Genomic DNA, 17,652 nt, shown 5'->3' with positions numbered 1-17,652 from the left:
GACTTGGGGAAGTTTGTGCTCTATGAAATAGCCTCTGCCAGCTCAGCAGGACCAGTACGGGCACACTGCCACAGGGATGCTAAGATTGGTGGCCCTTGTGAGCTTTGGTAGTTGTAATTATTGATACCCTCTGGTAAATCAAAATTACGGAACTTGCCACAAAAGCATGATAGTGACCCAGCAATTAACTTGCTTACTGGCTTCTCTCTGACACAGATTTCCAAAATTCACAGAAAGTGATCACTGTAATTGCAGAGCAGTTGGTGTGAGCAGTGTGAGATCAGCTCGATGCGCTGCTCTGTCTGTGGCACTTCCCCGTGCTGATGCTGTTTGCTGGGCCCTTTCAGCTGCATTCCCTGACACCAGCTCTTTGTTGGGCCTGCAGCACCAAGCAGACAGTAATTATTCTAATGCAGTATTGCAAGGAGTCAGGAAAATTGTTATTACTCGAGGCGATGTTACATACATTACAAATTAATTTTACAGTTATCTCTTTAAATTAGGGCAAAACACTCTGTGATTTGTGACTCGGTCCAAGGCTTGGGCCAAGGCAATGTTCATTTAGGGACGTGGTTCAGTGGGCATGGCGGTGGTGGGTTGGTGGTTGGACATGATGATCTTAATCTTTTCCAACCTTAATGATTTTATGACTCCATGAAATGTATGCAGGGAGGAATCTGACTGCGTTCACTGCTGTCTTTCTGTTCTCATGCAACTTTAAGGTATGTCCAAAAGAAGCAAGTGAAATCAAGAGATGCTCCAAAACAGCACTTCTTTGTTGTGTGTTATGGCCAACAAAGAAAAAGAGAGTTGGAAAACCCTAGAAGGTTTTTCTAGATTCATTCCAAACTCATTGGTTTTCAGGGAGCCTGAGCCACAGAGGCTTGGTGCTGTTGTTTCTCTGCCACAACAAGCTTGACATAAATGCTCCCACTCCCCAAGCTCTAGTTCATATTTGCTGTCATGAAGCATCCATCTTGCTGGGCCTCTTGGAGCCTGCAGTGAAAAAGACTGTAAATCAAGCCTCACGTTTCCTCACTTTGTTTCATAGGTTCATAACTTATTAAAGAAAATTTTGTTTTAAAATTAATACAATCAAAAACGGAGTTTAAATAACAGAACATTCAACAGTTACTAAAGCTTCCTTCAACAGATTTGAGCGTAAGACTGAAAATGAACTGTTATCTTTTCAGTTATACTTACAGAATGCAGATTTGAATTGCAAAAAGGCCATTAAAAATAGCTTGTGCAATTTAAAACAGACTTAGTCAAACTGACAAAGCAGAAAATAACATGAACTAGAGATGCACTTGTGTGCTGTATCATGTTAATGATTCTGTTTTCTAAACCGGGAACAGTCAATAATATATGCTGTTTCCAAACAAATGTATGTTTTATTAAAATAAATTAAGATAGAGAAGAATGCATCAGTGTGGGATGGGAAGGAAAACAATTATTCAGGAAGATTAAACTTGCTGTATATCAGAGCCTTGTGGGATGTCCCCAGTGGGATTTTGTGTGCTGTCTGTAAAGGTTTTATCTGTGAATTTTGCATCTGGCCTCAGTTGTATGCAGGACCCTGGGCATTACATGACAAAGATTCTGCACAGAAAGAAAAGTGGTCCAGATGTTGTACATAGATACTTGCTTAAAGGCCTCCCTGGGGTTCCAGTAACCAAATCTTTGAGATTCACGGGAACAGCATTAGGTCAGTAGGAAAATATGGGCTTTTGTTCTTATGTGTTTGGTGTAAAGGCCAATGCATTTGTATTTTGAGTTAATCTGCTTTATATAACTGCTTGGGTGCAGTGGATATTTGACAGAAGGAACAAGTTAAACCACTCACGGCAGCAGCTGTGTTTCACTGCCTGTGTTTGGAGATGGGATGGTGATGTCTGTTCTCTGGGAGCCAGGCTGAGTAAAGCCATCATGTTTCTTATGCTGTTGACTTCAGCCAAAACAGGCTCCTGAGTTTCATTCTGCCTATGGCAACACCAAGAGGTGATGACCACTGTAGTACTCATTCCAGCAGCTAACTCACGTTAGCCCCAGAATAAAGGTTTCTGATGTCATTTTTTCTATGCAGGCTGATATCCATATGTTGTGGGCAGACATGATGTTGCCTGGCACTGTGATGTGATCGTTCCTTACATCTGCATTTTATTGTACATGATACGCCTGTGAGTGCTGGATGCCCAGAGATCTCCCCTCTGGCTAATCTGTCATTCCCTTGACAGCTATTAAACAAGGGTTTATCAACATGACTCAAAGGTACCTTTCTGGCACTTTTAATATGTAGAGATTTCAATAAGGAAATGCTTTAGCTAGTTGCTGATGCAGATCATGCAGCGAAGTCAAACCACATGCCCTTAGGAGAGGTTTGATCCAGTGTCTGTTAAAACATTATAGCAGGGACTCCTGACAAAAGATTGTCCAAAAATGGCTGTGTGTTGGGCCCTACGATTTCTTTCTGCCTACCATTGGTGGTGCTAGCTCTGCTCGCCCAGGTTTTGTTTAGAAGAGCTGAAAGAATAATGCTAGCAGTTTGGTTGGGTCACATCCTGCCCAGCCCCAGCCACTGTGTCCGGTTCGGGATGCAGAGGTGGGACCTCAGGCCTCTGCTGGCACGCTGAATGTGAGCAAGTCTCCGGGGTGCTGGGAGTGCATCTGATGTAAATCTGGTCTGGAGGACAGCTTTGAACCTGAGTTGAACTGTGAGCATGTATGTTCCCGGCTGCCTTTGGTCTTTGCAATGTTTGTTTCCTGGGGACTTAAAATGCATGAGGGTGATAACCTGGGAAACTGGGTGATGTTTACAGTAACTGTATTTCTGGCTGTCTGTCTGTCTGTGGACAAATAGGTCAAATGTGGTTAAAGCCAGTGACTGAAATGTGAATTCATTTTCCCTCAAACTCTTACATTGCATTGTCAGAGCTGTTGAAGACTTCATTTTGGGGCTGGACGTTGGTTTTCTAAAGTTACTCGAAAATCAATTTATTTTTTCACTATATAAATGTATGGAGTAAAAAAGAAATAAAGGAAATTTGAACTGGGTTCCTCTAGGAACTTGGCTTTGTGTGAGGATAACTGGGAGGTGCGGTACTTGAAATGCCAGTGATCAAAGTATCTAGATGTAGACTAATTACAGCCAGCTTTTGTCAGTGATAAGTTTTCAAATGCTTTATGATGTAAACTGCTCTCAAAGTATCAGAACGGGCATGGGAAAGAAGAGGAGATATCTTTACTGCAGAGTGCAGATACTTTTCTTTTTACTATCTAGGGTAAGTGGACCTCAGGTTCTACCTGGTGTGGAAATTCCTTTCTTTTCATGTTATTATTAATGGTGATAAACTTTGCAGAAAATTCTTTGATATTCAGTTATTAGATACTATATGCATTGTCCCATTGTAGTTAAATAAGACTGCACTTGAAAATTAAAATACTTATTGCTTTGAATGTAGTTACAGTGTTGTATTGTGTCTTCAAGAGACTTTGGCCTATGCAGTGAATTTTGTATTTCTCATCTATTTAATAGCCCTTCCTCTGCATAACTTCCAAAGGCTCTTCATCATAGTGTGTTTCTGAGCAGCACTCCTCTCACCACGGATAATGCAGCCTTGCTAGTGCTTAGTGATAGCAATCAGTGTCAGCAACTTGGCTATCTGGAGAGTTGTGCTCATATATAGGATAGTAGATATCTTCCAACTTTAGTAACACAGGCAAAATTGCTTAAAAGGAACCTTGTGAAGATAAGTGTATCAAAGGCTGGGAGGCACTTGGGTGCAGTGCAGATCAGAGCTAGGGAAGAGCTCAGGCAGGTGTTGCTGCTCAGCGTTTGAAACGAGGAATGAGTGCGTTGTTCTGTCATTGGGAGCCAGCTAAAACCCATCACTAAAAACACAGAGAGAGCTTTGTAAGTAATATTCAAGTTCTCAAATGTGCCTCTAAGCTGTTTTTCTACTCAATTATCCCATCCATAACAATACCTGTAGACAGAACCATTTATTTTGCTCTACGGGAGTTAATACTATAACTCGCTGTAAGTACCCCACTCTACTACATAATCAAGATTAAGAAAAACTGAATCTGGAAAAAACAGTAGATATACATCATAGGTTCTTGAACAAATAGTGTTGAGGAGGAAGATTTTCAGCTACAGAGATGCCATGCAAATCACTCGCATTCAGTAGAAACAGGATATGTTAACTCAGTCATTCCTTATTTTCCAGGAACAAAGGCCAAGTGCAGTGAGGCACCCTAGATCTATCAGTGTATGGAAACCTTTTACCTTGTGATAAGTGTTTTGTTTGATCATGGACACTGTGACCGAGCTGCAGTTATTTTGGCTGTACACCAAAATCTGCGACACTGACACCTGTGGCTGTGAGCAGGTTTACAGGTACAAACCATGGCAGTCCAAACTTCTCCCCTGCTGGTTCCTTTGGTACTATGAAGGGTTTTGGCTGAAGAGCAGAACATCCCTTGGTTTGTTTTAAAGATATGCACAGCGGGGCCGGCAGTTAAATTCAGTGCTTGTGTTGGTGAAAATAAAATAGGAAAAGGTGGACTGTCAGTATTGGGTATATAAGTATTAAGTAGAATGTGCAGTATGAGCTGCCTAGTAAATTGTGATAACAGCTGGAGATGAGGAAATGGGAAATAAATGCAATAGTAATTTAAAAATCATTCAAAGTGGATTACTCTGAAATCTGATTGCTGAGTTCCATGAGATGTGAGTTGTCTTTTTCTACTGATTGAGAAAACACCAGTGTCAAGAAAATACACTGGCAAAGTATGAAGTGTCAGAGCTTTGCAATGGGGAGGGCAGGAGCAGACACTGTCTTGCCCCAAGCATCGGTTATTTATGTATTGGCTTCAAGAAAACAGAATGTGTTTTTGAAAATAGGAACTTGCTGTCAGACCCAGTAAACCAAAGGCTGTTGTTAATCAGAGATGTGGCAAATAAATGTTACCTCCCCATACGTGCAGCTCTGGAGTTAAGATACCCCATCTGTGTTGCAGTCGATTCCCTTTCTCTTGTTGGCTGCTCCCACTTAGCATGCCAAAGGGTGGGCATTCTGGGTGGGTGGGGGTCCATCTCTCTCCCTCTTTCTTTGTGTTGCTTAGCAGCTGAGCCACTGATAGCGCACTGAGCATGGCAAGCCGCGCGCACAGGAGGAATGAAAGCTCTATTTGTCATCTTGATAAATCTTATTTGTAACTCTTCTGTAAAGGATGTGACAGATTAGCTGAAGGAGAGATCTGGGGACATAGGGTAGCACACAATTTAATTCTGACTGATCGGGTGCCGCAATTCAAACGAAGCATGGTCTCACATGAGGTAGTAATTGCAGCTGTGTTGTCCATTGCTTTGTGTGTTTGTCGCATTCTCCCTATTGATTAAAGATGTTGCTATAGTAGCTGGAACACAAGTTTTCTTGGTGTCTCTTCTCATGTTTTATTGATTTCTTTTTTTCCTGCTTAATAAAAACGACATTCCTTTGTTACTTCCGAGAGGAGCCAGTTGTTTATAGCCTGTGCATATCAGCTGAAGCCTCACAGCAATGTAGGTCTTACTGACAGTGTTAGAAATGAGGTCCATAACTCACTCATTATGGCTGAGGTGGGTTTTCTTTTTGTTCCCATTGCAAGCACTGTGTGGATGTGGCAATCTGGTAATCCTGTGTCATTGTACCAGTGCAGGTGACTGGGCTGTCTATCTCAGCCCCATCACTTATTGAGGAAATACATTAATTAAAGGCAGCAAAATCATTTATTCATCTTTACTGTGTCACGTTCTGGGGCCTAGGGTGGAGGCTTAATTAAACTGAAACTTGAGTTCTTTCTGATTTTGCTAAAATATTAACTTAAAACAAAATGCTGAAAATAAAATCTGTGAATGGAAATGTTTAATTTAGATATTTCTATTAAGCGTATTTTCCAGGTGTCAAAAATTGAAGAAAAAAAATTAGCTTTACCAACAGCTAAATTTCACACGAAGTGAAATTATGCTCTAGTTACTGGGGGAGAAAAAAAATGTGATTTTTTTTTTTTTCTTCTCACTGAAATTATTTTAGTCTGTGCATGTTTTGAAATGGTTTGTGAATTGGCATATTGTGCTTTTGCTACTGTCTGTGCTCCAAAGAGATTTAGAAGAAGCAAGATGCAAAGCAGGAAAAACTATATATACTATATAGAGTTCTTCCTCCTTCAGCTGAGACCAGATGTGAATTTCTTCTAGTGGAATGGATTCATTGATTGAAGGTCCCTAGCGTGCAAAGCCAGAACAGTGTAACAGGATTCATATCTTTGTCTTTAGCTACTTGGATCTCCATTCACAATTTAAGTCAAATTGTTGTTGGTGGAGACCATGGTTTGTCAGTTTGCAATGCTGCTAATCTATTCAGGGCAGGATCTGTCTCCATCCCTTCACTGATCCAGATTCTGAACACAGTAGTGGATTTTTGATGTTACCATATTACAAATGTTGTATTAAGGATGGTGACGATTCCATCCTCTCCCAGTCTTAATGAGCAATGCAAAAACAAGTGAGTCCTTTCTAACTGAGAGCCTAGAAGCTGTTGACTGATGTGAGAGTACTTACTGAGCAAAACTTCCACTGCTTCCTTCTCTGTTATCCATTGTTTAGCAAAGTGAGCAGGCAGCACTGGAAATGATGAAGTATTGGAGATCTCTCCCCTAACCTCTCTTGGGCCACACAAATAACATCTCATATTACCATGTGTTTGGTAGCTTAGAGAATTTATTTCTCTTTTGAAGGTACCAAGCTGGAGGTAACGTGTTTTGTTTATGATAGGCATTGCCACTATGGTGAAACACTTTATCAGCTTGAACAAAGGTAGGCATTTGGATTTGTCATGGGTCACTCCTTGTGGCCATTCTGAAGCAGCAGCAGGCCAGTAATGTCAGCATTTGGGAAAGTAGCAGGGAGTAGTTGGGAGTGTCACATAACCAGGAGAGTGTTGTTACCTTCAATCCATGATAGTGGGATCTTGTTGCTGAATCTCCTTGGATGAATCAGTGTTTGTGCCCAGATGGACTTGGTTTTCATTCCTCCGTAGAGAAGCTGGTCTCCTTTCATTAATGGCATAGAGGTCATTGCAAACTAGTCTTACATCTTAGATTTCATTGAAATGCTTAACATTTTCTTGAGGAAAAGGAATCTCCTGGGAGATCAACCATAATGGTAGGAAGAAAATGATACTTTCAAGAAACATGCAGATGTGGTGCTTAGGGACATGGTTTAGTGGTCCATACTGGTGGTAGGTGGATGGTTGGACTAGACAATTTTAGTGGTCTTCTCCAACCTTATCTCTGATACAAATGGTTTTTCATGCAAAGCTGCAGTTTGGAGAAGAATGATGCTCAATATGTAAACTCAGACTGATTGAAAGAGAAAGTTCACATTTTGTAAAAGCAGAATGCTGTGACTTTTTAGCTCAAAACAAGGTATTGTTCTAAAAAAACTGCTGATTATGAGAGAACACAAAAAAAAAAACCCAATACATGAAAACAAAATTTTCACTTTAGGAGGAAAAAAGGTTTATTTGAGAGCAAACTGATAAAAACTCAATTAGTTGGGGGAGCTAAAAGGGTTCAGTAGCATGTGGAAATAAAATAGAGAAACAGGGGAAGTACTGCACGTTCTTCTCACTTTTATAATCACTCTGGAGCAGCTATAATTTGGCTCTCAGCATAGCTGCCATTGATTTGTAATCTAATCTTGCTGAAAGCACCAGTAGGTAATTCTGTATGTCCAGCAATAGCTTTCTGCTTCATATTTTCTACCTGTGAGATTTGTAACTGGACTTCAATAACAATCTAGGGATCTAATTGTTGTAGTTCTTGTGCAACCAAGTAGTTCAATATCTGACTGTAGAAAAATAAGTACGTTACTGTTGTTTTTGGTGGGGGACCCGTAGGCAAGGAAAACAAGGGATTGAGAAGACTTGTATGTTTACCCATTAGCTATTTGATCAAGAAGTGTGGATATGCTAATACATAGCAGCCAGCTTGATATCCGGAAAATGAGTGACCTTGTGTTTGGATTTGTGGTGGTTTTTTTTTTTTTTTTTCTTTAATGAAGATAATAATGAAGTCAGAATGTTTTCCCAAGAAGTAATTGTGTGAATGGTGTGCTAGAATTGATTTTGATTAGCATAGGATTGCAGAGTTTGCTGTTATAATAACAAAAGTATGGTAATAATGTGCATATTTTAACATGCAGTTCAGGTAGATGATAACTATACATTGCGACATAGTAAGCAGGCATTCTTTAAGGTAAGCAAATAAGGTAAAGTAGAAAGGCTTGTGTAAGGCAGCTGTAGCTACCATGCCATCCTGTGTTGTCCTTGTGGGCAGGAAATGGTATATTCACTGCACACTTGTTCTGTGGATGACAGCCCATCTCATTTTTATAATAAAAGAATATTCAATATGCTTAGCTTGTGGGGGATTTTGTGTCTTTCTGTAGGTGTTTCAGACCGAGTGGTCAGCAGGGCATGTCTATCCAAGTAACCAGAACCTCATTGACCCTTAATAAACATCATTCAAAGAAAACATCTTATGATCCACAGGCCAAGATTCTGGGAGGTTACCTGGGGAGGCCATGCTTTTGAGCTCTGCACAGAATTACACCATTATTTTGAAAATATAAATGAATAATTAGAAATTTAATACAAGTATATGAACCTGCCTCATTTTGCAAGGGTGGTTGAGTGGCTGTGGCTGTAATTATTTCAGGGGACAGATCAGGAGCTGTTGTCATTGCTGTCCCCATGACAGTTGGGCTTGTCTGAGTTCTCCTGCATTTTGACAAGCTGCAGACGAGCATGTCACCGGCTCAGTGGGGCTCAGCCTTTTGAGCTGTTTTTCTGCATAGGCTTTATTGTGCTGATATGTTTGAGATTAAGGAGATCTGCTCTGAGACACCCCTGATCCTGCAAAGCACTGCTCACAGCTCTGGAAGGAAAGGCCTTGTGCAAAGCCCAGCCCTGCTCAGTATCTGTCAAACAGTTCTGTGCCTCAGGTACGTTTGAGCCTTGTGTGAAGGTCTCTAATTGCTGCTCAGTGTTCTCTAGGTGAAATCTAAAGATCAAATGTATGACAAGTGATTGCTTAGGAAGTGGCCACTAATCATTACCGCCATCTGTCTGTCCAGTATCACCAAGCTTATTTTGCATGTCAGACATCCTACAGATAAAGGATCATCAGCTGTAGAGAAAAGCAGAGCTGTGTTCTGCCGTCACAGTGAGCTGGCTGCAGTGCTTACATCCTACAGTGCAGCTGTGAAAGCAGTGATGACTGAAGAGTGAGTGTATTAATTGCATTTAGCTATTTAAGCATTACAGACCTTAGCATCCCTCACTAAATTCTCTGGGTGATTTTATTCTCTTTTTATCCGCTGAGTGTGATTAACATTATTACTGTGAGATGTTCATCTCAGCCTTGCTTTGTGACAAATTGTTGCTGGTGTCATTGAGGTGTTTTATCTCGTGGCTCCTCAGTGGCTTGCAGAGTAGTAATCCCCGTGGGAAGGTTGCATTTACCACATGTTTCCTGTAGATTTAATTGCAACCAAAGATAAAAACACACAGTGGATGCTTCATAGATCGATTGGAAGAGCACAGCAAAACATGAAGTGGAGCATAAATTTTTTTGTTGTTGCTATTATCCTGTCTCCCAAATTATATTAAATATGGTTATTACAGTGCTGCTTTAGAAGCAGCAGAGGTAGGAAAGAGGTTGTTTTATATTCTCAGAACGGCTCTGGCATAGCAGACCATCACTGATAGCAGACCATCACTGCTGGAGCAAGGACAGAGGAAGCCCTGCCTGCTTCAACGCTCAATGCCCACAGGTTGTGGGGGAGAATGCTGCCATGTGGGGCACTGGCCACCCTGCGTAGTCATTGGGAGCCAGACAGCTCTTCCTCCTCTATGGCAGAATATTTCTTCTTCTAATGAATTAAATGAAAGTGCCTGCCTTTCTTGTAGGCACAACACACTGCTTAAAATACAGGAAGGATGATGCTAAGTGTTTTCTTGGCATTCCTTTATTAGGTAACAGTTAAACTTGATATAGCTAGCGCTGAATAGCAAACTGATTTTCACTTTTATTTTCATCAGTTCTCTGGCTTTAAGTTAAAAAGAGTTGGGATAGCTCATAAATTCAGAGTCAAATATGTATTCCTGGTTAAAAGAATGTTAGATACAGTTTCATCAGTGCCTGGCCCCTCCATGCCCACCACTTCTCTTCCTCACAGTGGTGTGAAAAGCATTTGTGCCTGTCTCCAGTGGCTCTTAACCGTTTTTAGTGCTTGAAGTAGGTACTTGACTTCCCCATTGACTCTTTTGGCTGCATTGCCAAGAAGGGAGTTGCTATGGCTGTACATCAGTCACATAGCCAGGTGGCCACCTTCATGAGTGACAGCTGCATTGATGCACAGAATATTCTCTCGTGTATTTTAAACAAAGGTAATAGATGATACAAATCATCATCCCACACAGTTTACTCGTATGATCTGTTCTGTTCAACATTACCTTGTTTTTATCCATCTTGGGAATGTTGTTTATCTCATCTTTACTTTTACAGGAGCCTAAAAATAGTGGAAAGTGCACACTCCCATCAGTCTAAGTGATGTGTCATCAGCTTTGAGAGAACATGTACAAAAGAGTAAGCCTGCACTATCCCCTTCCCTCTATCTAGGGAGTTAAAGCTTGAGTTAACAGTATGAAGTTGGAAATGCTCCTGTTTTTAAGAAAATCTTGCTTGGTCAGAAATTGGAAGGCATCAAATTCCCCCCCTAAATTCCATATTCCGTTGCTGCTCCACATGCAGCAGGTTGAATGCTGAATATGGGCAAAATATGGGGCCTTGTTCTCAGTTTCCTGTCTGAGAGTGCTGCTTAGCCTGGCCTGAGTTAAGAGACAATGGAACTTTTCAGAGTTACCAGGGCCCAAATTGAAAAGAATTCTATGAAGTCAGATGTATCTCTTAAATTTTCCATGGCATATGGATTTATGGGGGAGCAGATTTAACAAGCCTCATGCATTATCCATCAGAAAACTAGTTGGTTCCTGTGGTGGTACCACTCAGGATTCCTTGATGGTCACTAAAATTAACTTAGAATCATTGAATTAAAAATAACAGAATCATTGAGGCTGGAAAGGGCCTCTGAGGTAATTTAGTGTAATTGTCCACCTACCACCAACATTGCCTGCTAAACCGTGTCTAAAAGTTCCGAAGAGGTGTTTCCTCCTGCACTGCTTCTAGAGTTGTCTAAAGAGGCAAGATCAGCAGCATCATCCTGTTTGAATGTTCTTCCCAGAAGTTAAGCCCTGGTGGCAACATCAGATGATTTATGTCCCAGCATTACAGCTGAAAATGTAGGGAAGGAATTTTCATTGTTGGCAATCTAGAACCCCAGCATCTGGCTTGAAAACAACTTTGAATATCCTTTTGAATGCCAGCTGAAGAAGATGGACTTTTAATTCCAAGCTGGGTGATTGACATTAAAAATGTCTAAGAAGATACAGTGGAAGACAAATGTAGAAGTGCAATGGGCCTGTATGATATTACTTAATTGCCACTGACAGAGTCAGGTGATATTTATCCCATTCACTCTTTTTTTTAGATCCTAGAAAATTTTAGAATATCTCCTGAATTAAAATACTTTGTCTAATAAGTGGCAAAGGAATGAAGACTTCTCACTGGAAGGTATCAAAACACTGACAGCTAAGTAACAAACCTGTAAAAGTTATTTGCTGTGCACCAGGGGAAATCCAAATCAAGAGGTGGTTTGAATCTGTGAAGCTCCGTAATGATAAGACATTTTCTGGACCATAATTCGGTCCTAATTTACCACTTTTGCAATGAAAATGCTAGAAATCTGTATTCTTGTGAAGTCTGTCTTTCAGGCTAAGTAGTATATTATTTTCCTTCTAAAGTAATTGAAAGATAGTATGAGCCTAGAGACGTTCCAAAACAGCCTCGTGCTGGATGGTGATTTAGTGTAACAGCATCTGCAGTTTGTCTGAGATCCTGATGATAGTGATACTACCTGCTTGTCATTATGCTCTTAAGAATCAGGTTTGGTCACCTGTGCATAGCATTTCTAGATGGAAATTTTTCACTGACATTTTGCCCGTTTCTGCCAATTTTACTGAGATTTTTGATACTCATGGTTATCTCAACACCTAAGTGAATTCGTGTGCCCATGTTGCAAGATACAGATCAAATTTATCAGAAAATCAGACATAGAATCATAGAATCGCAAGGTTGGAAACGACCTGCAAGATCATCCAGTCCAACCACCCTCACATTCCCAGTACCACTAGCTACTAAACCATATCTCGTAGCTCCTCATCCAGGCGCCTCTTGAACACTGCCAGGGACGGCGACTCCACCACCTCCCCACATCTGTAAGTCCTGGAAATGCCCTTACCTATGAAGATCTCTCAGCTGCTGCACTGAGTCCAGGAGCCCTCATGTTTGAATACTGGGCTGAGTTTCCATGCTGACATCCCATAACTTGGCAGCATCTGCATGGCGCATCCCCACAGCTTTGTGTAACTCTGTCATCCTGTGGCTTCTGCTGAGCCTGGGCTGAGGCTTCCTCCTGCTGCTGAGCTGGGAAACTGGGATGTGAGGCTCATCTTTCTCCAAGTTAGGCACACAGGCATAGATTTAGGTGCCTGGCTTGAAGCACTTATTTTTAAACAGGGCCACAACTTGGCTCTGAAAATCCTCCGGGTGATGACAGCTTTTAGGCATCGATGATCGTGACAATGTTTAAAGAGAAGTTAGGGAAGGGAAACTCAGTTTCCCACTTCAAATCCACTAAATCATCTCGTGTGGATGCTCATATTTCTGTACATAGCCTGCTCTCAGAGGGCAGGAAAGCACGGACTCCCAGACCCCATCCTTGTCCTGCTCCTTCAGCTCCCTGCTCATTCTCAGTGTCTCAAACAGAATATGAAACTGTCTGTTCTCTTTCTCCTTCCTCAGCTTAATGTTGTCCTGTCTCCCGTGAGCATCTCATCTTGGTGCTCAAACAGATGAGCTGCTTGGTTTCTTGGAACTTGGGAGCTTCAAAACTTCAGAATTACTTCAGGTGAATTCAGAGCTCTCCTATCAATGAGCTGAAGCTCACCATAGCTCTCTTGGTGGTGGTGGCTTAAAAGAGGTTTTAAGAAAACCTGATCTCACCCAGCTATTGACTGCGTAACTTTTTGTACAGTAGTGGTGTCCAGAATTTGGGAGTAGGTTCTTCACTGGTTCCCATTACTTTCTAGGTATGGAGCACTGCAAAATGTAAGTCCAGTTCCAAGGTACAGAAGGGTGAAGTAAAAAGGAACTGTACACAGGGTTAGACTGGTGAATAAGGCTGAAGGGAATATTTCCAAGAATTTCCAAGCCTCGGCTGTTCAATCCAAATTGTGAAGTCAAGATTTGGTCCAGATTCTTGAATATGCAGCAGAATCTGTGTTCTGATGGTGTTTGCACAGACAAAGCGTTGGCAAAAACTTGCCTTGGTTGGATCTTCCCACACCTTTAAATATCTAAACTGAAAAGGCTAATGTGACCCACTTCTTAACGTGTCGATAGGGCATGGCTGGATTGTCTTCTGTCTGCCTGTCTCCTTCATTGCCTCTGTCACTGTAATACTTGAGAACATGATGTCACTGCAGTCATCTGCCCACTTATTTATGGGCATCTGTATTCGTCAGTCAATACCATAATATCCAAGGACTGAAGAGGTTGGAGACTCATGTCTCTCTGCCCATGTCTGACAGATTTCTCCAAGCCCATCAATGTAAAAATTAAGTGCTTGAAAGGCAAATGTATCATCTTGATTCTCCAAGGTCACTGAACCTGGGTATCTATGTGAATCTTCCTTCAGGTCCTGCAGCTCAGAGCAGCGTTGCTCAGATCAGGAATGCTAATGCTTGACGTGAAGAGAGGGACTGAATTTTTACCCTGCTGTGTGCTGTGGATCCACTGCAGAGCATGAAATATGCTTTCAGGTTTTTTCCTTGTTCGTTTTTCTAGTGCTGCTGACTGACTGCTGGGATGCTGTTCCATAAAGCCGTGCTTCCAACTTCTCGCCTCTGCAAAGAGAGTTAAACGGGAGCAGGACTCCCTCTAATGCTGAGATGTGAAGTTAGAGCTCTCACTGTTATAGTCAAGCACGTAGTCACACAGTTGCTTAATTTAAAAATTGTAATTAAATTAAATTACTTTGCTTTACAGCTGCTGGAATGGAAGTGGAGGTGGGAAAGTTTAATGATGCAGAGTCAGATTTGTAGTATCTGAGTTGCAAGCCAAAGGAATAGCACAGCAGTCTGCACCAAACAGCTGCCTTCCAGGCTCTGTCCTCAGAAATGGGTACTTCCTATCAATGTGTTTGGGCTCTGAAGTTCTGCATGAGAAGGATGCATTGGCAGAGTGTTGAAACCCTGGAGTCATGATGTGAGCTATGGTACCTATATCTTTAAGTGCTGTCCAATATTATTCTCAGCCTCTCAAGTATTCTTTCCAGGGCATGAAGCACTTTCTAGCCTGGCATGTAGCAGAGGATACAAGTGGCTTTTTAGGTCAGTTCTTAAGGAGGGTGCTGCCTGGGAGCCCATGTCTCTGTGAGCTCCCATGGGAGCTGGCAAAACACAGGGGGAGCTCTGAAAGCATGGCTGAAAGTTGCAGTTGTCACCTTCTGCCAAAGGCCTTTTTGACTGCAAACATCACATGAATAAGGTGCACTGTGGCCAAAACACAAGTCTTAGCCTCCGTTGTTCAAGTTAAAGTGCATGCAAGAAGAAAACTGTAGTGATACCACAGGCACAACAACCTGGAATGCATGCATGAAAATACGGGATCATTGCTCAAACCTTCCTCGCATGGCTGTTCCTATCTCCTCTGGGATGTGCTTGAGAAAGGGCATCTATTTCTGAGACCATCAGCCAGAGATGTTTTATGAGAACAGGGTATGTTCAAGTATGTCTTGTGATTCAAAAATTTCACGGCCCATTTCCTTTAATGTCTGTTTATACCTAGACCAGGCTGGAAAGGGCAATTCTGCTTCATAGCAAATTTGGGTATTTTAAACTTTGGCTCCGTTCACCTGAAACAAAGTGCAACCCATTCACCAAGGCAGGAAGCGAATCCCTAGATTTGGAGCCTGGAGTCTGATGGTGTGAGGCAGTGGAGCCTGGATGCTGAGAGCATCCAGGATGTGAATTTGGAGCATCAAAGGCTTCATAGAACGATGGGAAACAGTGAAGAAAACTGTTGCGCTTGAAGATTGCATGGCCTCATTGCTAATTTCTTAAGCTGAAGTTTCTCTAGCAATGATTTTCAGATCAGTATAATCCCTGAAAACCCCTGTCGTGTTCAGCATGTTCTACAGGCAGTGAAATGTACCATCACACTGAAACAGACAGATTATCCAGTTATGAATCTGTGAGCTTTGTGAATTTGTTTTTCATTTAGTTCAGGACTAAGTGCAAACACAGCTATTGAGCAGCTCTCTGATTTTGGTTGGATTCATCATAGCACAAGCTGGAAAACAGCAGTGGTGGTTTTGGGAATTGCTCCAGTGAAATTTCCCTGCAACAGGTTTGTCACTGGAAATAAATGGTGAAATGGCCTCCTCTAGTGGCAAATATTTTATGGAATTTTACATTTTATTTTATTTATTTTATTTTATTTTTTGAGTGCTTGCGTCATGCTGTTACCTGGTGAGGAAAGTGGGGCAGAATGATGCCTGCAAAATAAGTGATTCTGAGAGCTTTTTGGTGTGGTGTATGGTTTTTTTTTAATTTATGCTTGTACTTCTGGTAAATACATCAAGATTCTTTCCTTAATGAACCTTTTCCTGTGTGATAAGTCCCTGTGAGTGTCATAAAGCTGGATATAAGTGTGGTGCTGGGGCACTGTATTTAATAATGAGAATGAATGCCTAGTTGACAATTAACTCATATATGCTAGTAGTGTTTTTTTCTTTCACAGTCTTCTAGTAGTGTTTGGTGCCACATCTTGTCTGTGGAAGAAAAATTGGAGAAAAAACATGGAATTTTGTGCTTACATAGACCTTGCATAATGGAAGGTCTGCCTTAGCTTATGGGCTTCTGGAGCCTCGTTTCTGGGGGATGGAGGCAATGTCTTTGCTGATCTTTTCATCCCAGAGATCTGCCTGCCTTTCCCTTCTGTTGTGTCAAAATCTGATTTTCAGTGTTTTTTTTTTCAAAAAAAAAAAAGACATTTTTGAGGATCTAGATACAACCATGCCACAGGTTTTGTGCTCTCAGTTCTTTCAGGTGCTTCTGCAAACCCCATCACTAAAAATATGCCGAGCATCCAATTCTCTTCCTTTGGTGGTTAAGATAATGTCTTACTTTCGGCCTGTAAAGGAAAATAGGAAAACCATTTCTTTTAGCTTTAAGGATTGCTCTCTTTCATGTGGATTATCATATATGAGTAGGATCATGCTGTTGTCAAGGCTTGAATTAGACATTAACTGTGTTTTCTTTGTGTTTGGCAAGTGAGTAAGAACTGTTTGTGGTAGAAGATTGCTGGTGAAATTGACATATACTTTCCGGCAGGATGGATCAGAAGAACATTGCACAGTGCTGATGTAAATACACAGGAAGCATCAAGAACACTTCTCTGCTCGGTGTTCATCAGCATTTCCCCTACGTGTGTCACTTGAGGGTTGTGATAAGAGCCATGCGAGGAGCAGAACTGCTGCTCTGAGCTGCTGTGTAGTGATCCTGCCCAAACCCTCAGCACTACGCAGGGCTGCCACCTCTTCCTGGTATGTGGCTGCAGCGTGGCTATAAGGCAGTGTAGGCCACTAGTATGATGTCTGACCCTACAGATCAGAGATGGAAATGACTCAGGATGCCTATCCTTGAGCCACTGTGAGGGATGCTCTTTCAGGTATCCTGGGAATTTTTTGGCTGAGCATTCTGTCTGCTATTTAACAGTAATGCTACAGACTGAGGTAACCTGAATATCCCTGCACAGTGGCACACTATGCAAGTAGCCTTGGCTTATGGGCTTTCTTTAAGTGGCAAATTCCTTGTATTGAGTACTTTCCCACTGGTATCTGCAAAGGGAACTGATGCAGATACCATGTTACCCCATCAGGGCAGCTTCAGTGCCATCCTGTTCTTGCATAGCAAACAAGAACAGGGCAAGCAAGGGCTATTGATTTTGAAAGGAGAGAACAGAAGGTACTTTTGGTTATACTTTGTATTGCCTTTTTACTGAAATGTTCCAAATAGAATATACCATAATTAGTGTATTCCAAAGGGAATACAGTAACTGAAAAAGTTCAGGGCGGTACTTCTCGTGGCGTGACAGAGGGAGGTTGGAAGCTGTTTTGTAGGCGGGTGTCAAAGTGGCTTTTACACTTATTTCTGCTTTCAGTCCCGTGTCTGACTGCAAGTCCTGTTTATGCCATTGAGCTCCCTTTGTGCTCGTAAACTCTTCTTACATGTTGTACCCCCGTCGTAGTGAATTTGGGGCAGATCATGGCAACTTCTGGCATTTGGGAGTTTGTGGCTGTTTTGTTTCGCATGCTGAAAATCCGAATGTCAGACTTGTCCTTTCTGGTTTTAAATGCTGTAA

General features: G+C 41.7%; 1 protein-coding gene across 1 annotated transcript in view; it reads left to right on the top strand.

Annotated features, from left to right (window-relative positions):
• The window catches only part of FGF13 (fibroblast growth factor 13), a 213,162-nt gene that overhangs the window by 126,085 nt on the left and 69,425 nt on the right, over nucleotides 1-17,652 (top strand). The window lies entirely within an intron of this gene.

The sequence above is a fragment of the Centrocercus urophasianus genome, unplaced genomic scaffold (assembly GCF_019232065.1).
Source record: "Centrocercus urophasianus isolate 14NV4802_14NV808 unplaced genomic scaffold, USGS_Curo_1.0 seq_24, whole genome shotgun sequence".
In the NCBI taxonomy this organism is placed as follows: domain Eukaryota; kingdom Metazoa; phylum Chordata; class Aves; order Galliformes; family Phasianidae; genus Centrocercus; species Centrocercus urophasianus.
Note: the sequence above shows the minus strand (reverse complement) of the source record. Positions and strands in the feature narration are given on the sequence as shown.